Source organism: Arachis hypogaea, chromosome 3 (genome assembly GCF_003086295.3).
Source record: "Arachis hypogaea cultivar Tifrunner chromosome 3, arahy.Tifrunner.gnm2.J5K5, whole genome shotgun sequence".
Lineage (NCBI taxonomy): Eukaryota > Viridiplantae > Streptophyta > Magnoliopsida > Fabales > Fabaceae > Arachis > Arachis hypogaea.
Window position 1 is genome coordinate 37,237,314 of NC_092038.1, and position 4,853 is coordinate 37,242,166.

The 4,853-nt window shown below is 38.2% G+C and overlaps 1 non-coding gene across 1 annotated transcript; it reads left to right on the plus strand.

The window, feature by feature from the left end:
* The first annotated feature begins 1,743 nt into the window (after nt 1-1,743).
* Nucleotides 1,744-1,851, plus strand: LOC112793334 (small nucleolar RNA R71). Its single transcript, XR_003198032.1, has one exon. It is a non-coding gene; the product is annotated as a small nucleolar RNA R71 (small nucleolar RNA).
* Nucleotides 1,852-4,853: the final 3,002 nt, after the last annotated feature.

The window sequence follows — 4,853 nt, forward strand, 5'->3', positions numbered from 1 at the left end:
CACTTCTTTAATGTCAGTAGCTTGACAGTGGGCTCTCATGGAGCCTCACAGATACTCAGAGCAATGTTGGAACCTCCCAACATCAAACTTAGAGTTTGAATGTGGGGGTTCAACACCAAACTTAGAATTTGGTTGTGGCCTCCCAACACCAAACTTAGAGTTTGACTGTGGGGGCTCTGTTTGACTCTGTTTTGAGAGAAGCTCTTCATGCTTCCTCTCCATGGTGATAGAGGGATATCCTTGAGCCTTAAACACAAAGGATTCTTCATTCACTTGAATGATCAATTCTCCTCTGTCCACATCAATCACAGCCTTTGCTGTGGCTAGGAAGGGTCTGCCAAGGATGATGGATTCATCCATGCACTTTCCAGTCTCTAGGACTATGAAATCAGCAGGGATGTAATGGTCTTCAATCTTTACCAGAACATCCTCTACAAGCCCATAAGCTTGTTTTCTTGAATTGTCTGCCATCTCTAGTGAGATTCTTGCAGCTTGTACCTCAAAGATCCCTAGTTTCTCCATTACAGAGAGAGACATGAGGTTTAAACTTGACCCTAGGTCACACAAGGCCTTCTTGAAGGTCATGGTGCCTATGGCACAAGGTATTGAGAACTTCCCAGGATCTTGTCTCTTTTGAGGTAGTTTCTGCCTAGACAAGTCATCCAATTCTTTGGTGAGCAAAGGGGGTTCATCCTCCCAAGTCTCATTACCAAATAACTTGTCATTTAGCTTCATGATTGCTCCAAGGTATTTAGCAACTTGCACTTCAGTGACATACTCATCCTCTTCAGAGGAAGAATACTCATCAGAACTCATGAATGGCAGAAATAAATCCAATGGAATCTCTATGGTCTCTGTATGAGCCTCAGATTCCCATTGTTCCTCATCAGGGAACTCATTGGAGGCCAGTGGACGTCCATTGAGGTCTTCCTCAGTGGCGATCTCTGCCTCTTCCTCCTCTCCAAGTTTGGCCATGTGGGTCATGTTAATGGCCTTGCATTCTCCTTTTGGATTCTCTTCTGTATTGCTTGAAAGAGTACTAGAAGGGAGTTCAGTAATTTTCTTGCTCAGCTGTCCCACTTGTGCCTCCAAGTTTCTGATGGAGGACCTTGTTTCAGTCATGAAACTTTGAGTGGTTTTGATTAGATCAGAGACCATGGTTGCTAAGTCAGAATGGCTCTGCTTAGAATTCTCTGTCTATTGCTGAGAAGATGATGGAAAAGGCTTGCCATTGCTAAACCTGTTTCTTCCACCATTATTATTGTTGAAACCTTGTTGAGGTCTCTGTTGATCCTTCCATGAGAGATTTGGATGATTTTTCCATGAAGAATTATAGGTGTCTCCATAGGGTTCTCCCATGTAATTCACCTCTTCCATTGAAGGGTTCTCAGGATCATAAGCTTCTTTTTCAGATGAAGCGTCCTTAGTATTGCCTGGTGCAGCTTGCATTCCAGACAGACTTTGAGAAATCATATTGACTTGCTGAGTCAGTATTTTGTTTTGAGCCAATATGGCATTCAGAGTATCAATCTCAAGAACTCCTTTCTTCTGATTTGTCCCATTGTTCACAGGATTCCTTTCAGAAGTGTACATGAATTGGTTATTTGCAACCATTTCAATTAGTTCTTGAGCTTCTGCAGGCGTCTTCTTCAGATGAAGAGATCCTCCAGCTGAGCTATCCAAAGATATCTTGGACAATTCAGACAGATCATCATAGAAGATACCTATGATGCTCCATTCAGAAAGCATGTCAGAAGGGCACTTTCTGATCAATTGTTTGTATCTTTCCTAAGCTTCATAGAGGGATTCACCTTCCTTCTGTCTGAAGGTTTGGACTTCCACTCTAAGCTTACTCAATTTTTGAGGTGGAAAGAACTTTGCCAAGAAGGCATTGACTAGCTTTTCCCAAGAGTTCAGGCTTTCTTTAGGTTGTGAGTCCAACCATATCCTAGCTCTGTCTCTTATAGCAAAAGGGAATAGCATAAGTCTGTAGACCTCAGGGTCAACCCCATTAGTCTTGACAGTGTCACAGATTTGCAAGAACTCAGCTAAAAACTGATGAGGATCTTCCAATGGAAGTCCATGGAACTTGCAATTCTGTTGCATCAGAGAAACTAATTGAGGCTTAAGATCGAAGTTGTTTGCTCCAATGGCAGGGATAGAGATGCTTCTCCCATAGAAGTCAGGAGTAGGTGCAGTAAAGTCACCCAGCACCTTCCTTGCATTGTTGGCATTGTTGTTGTTTTCGGCTGCCATGTCTTCTTCTTGTTTGAAGATTTCTGTTAGGTCCTCTACAGAGAGTTGTGCCTTAGCTTCTCTTAGCTTTCGCTTCAAGGTCCTTTTAGGTTCAGGGTCAGCCTCAACAAGAATGCTTTTGTCTTTGCTCCTGCTCATATGAAAGAGAAGAGAACAAGAAAGTATGGAATCCTCTATGTCACAGTATAGAGATACCTTGAAGTGTCAGAGGAAAAGAAAAATATAAGGAAGAGGTAGAAGAATTTGAACTTATCAAGAAAGATGGAGTTCGAATTGTGTATTAAGAAGGAGTGTTAGTCCATAAATAGAAGGATGTGAGAAGAGGGGAAGAAATTTTCGAAAATTAAGTAAAAGATTTTAAAAACATTTTGAAAAATATTAATTGATTTTCGAAAACTTAAGAGTGGAAAAAGAAATCAAGTGATTTTTGAAAAAGATTTTGAAATTAGAAAGTAAAAAGATATGATTGAAAACTATTTTGAAAAAGATGTGATTAAAAAGATATGATTTAAAAGTTATGGTTTTTAAAAAGATGTGATTGAGAAGATATGATTTGAAAAACAATTTAAAAAGATTTGATTTTGAAAATCAATGACTTGGCTAATAAGAAAAGATATGATTCAAACATTAAACCTTTCTCAACAAAAAAGGCAACATACTTGAAATGTTGAATCAAATAATTAATTAATAGCAAGTATTTTTGAAAATGGAAAGAAATTGATTTTGAAAACATATGATTGAAAAGATATGATTTGAAAAAGATTTGATTTTGAAAAATTTTGAAAACTTGAAAAAAATTTGAATTAAAAACAAATTCTTTCCTCTTGTGCCATCCTGGCGTTAAACGCCCAGAATGGTATCCATTTTGGTGTTTAACGCCCAAAACACTACTCTTTTGGGGGTTAAACGCCAGTTTTCCTTCTTCATTGGGCATTTTGAACGCCCAGCCTTTTCTGTGTAATTCCTCTGTTGTATGTTCTGAATCTTCAATTCTCTGCATTTTTTACTTGAAAAGACACAAATTAAAAAAAAATTTTGAATTTCTAATAATCAAAATGTAACTAAAATCAAATAACAATGCATGCAAGACACCAAACTTAGCAGTTTGTATTCCATTGACACTAACAAAATGAGAATGCATATGAAAAACAACAAAACACTCAAGACAAGAGAATTTAAAGATCAGAACAAGGAAATCATCAAGAACAACTTGAAGATTAATGAAGACACATGCATGAATGCAAGAAAAATAGAAACATGCAATTGACACCAAACTTAAAATGAGACACTAGACTCAACAAGAAACATAAAATATATTTTTTTATTTTTATGATTTTGTAATTTTTCTGGATTTTTCGAAAATTAAGTGGAAAAGAAAATAAAGATATCAAAATTCTTAATGAGAATTCCAGGAATCATGCAATGTTAGTCTAAAGCTTCAGTCTAAAGGAATTAGACATGGTTAGCCAAGCTTCAGCAGGACATTGCATTCAAGAGCTAAATTGATGAGAATCAATCAGCTTTGGTGATGATAAGAACATCACCTTGAAACTCTAGAATTCATTCTTAAAAATTCTGAAGAAAAATACATAATCTAAGCAATAAGATGAACCGTCAGTTGTCCAAACTCAAACAATCCCTGGCAACGGCGCCAAAAACTTGGTGCACAAAATTGTGATCATCAATGGCGCCATCAACATGGTACGCTCAATTGCAATCTCACTCTTTATCACAACTTCGCATAACCAACCAGCAAGTGCACTGGATCGTCCAAGTAATAAACCTTACGCGAGTAAGGGTCGATCCCACGGAGATTGTTGGTATGAAGCAAGCTATGGTCATCTTGTAAATTTCGGTCAGGCGGATTCAAATGGTTATGGAGGATTAATGATTAAAAGATAAATAAAACATAAAATAAAGATAGAGATACTTATGTAATTCATTGGTGAGAATTTTAGATAAGCGTATGGAGAAGCTTTGTCCCTTCCGTCTCTCTGCTTTCCTACTGTCTTCATCCAATCCTTCTTACTCCTTTCCATGGCAAGCTGTATGTTGGGCATCACCATTGTCAATGGCTACAGTCCCGTCCTCTCAGTGAAAATTTTCAACGCGCTTTGTCACAGCACGGCTATTCATCTGTCGGTTCTCGATCATGTCGGAATAGAATCCAGTGATTCTTTTGCGTCTGTCACTAACGCCCCACAATCGCGAGTTTGAAGCTCGTCACAGTCATTCAATCCTTGAATCCTACTCAGAATACCACAGACAAGGTTTAGACCTTCCGGATTCTCAAGAATGCCGCCATCAATTCTAGCTTATACCACGAAAATTCTGATTAAGGAATCCAAGAGATAAACATTCAAGCCTTGTTTGCTTGTAGAACGGGAGTGGTTGTCAGGCACGCGTTCATAAGTGAGAATGATGATGAGCATCACATAATCATCACATTCATCATGTTCTTGGGTGCGAATGAATATCTTGGAACAAGAATAAGCTAAATTGAATAGAAGAACAATAGTAATTGCATTAATACTCGAGGTACAGCAGAGCTCCACACCTTAATCTATGGTGTGTAGAAACTCCACCGTTGAAAATAC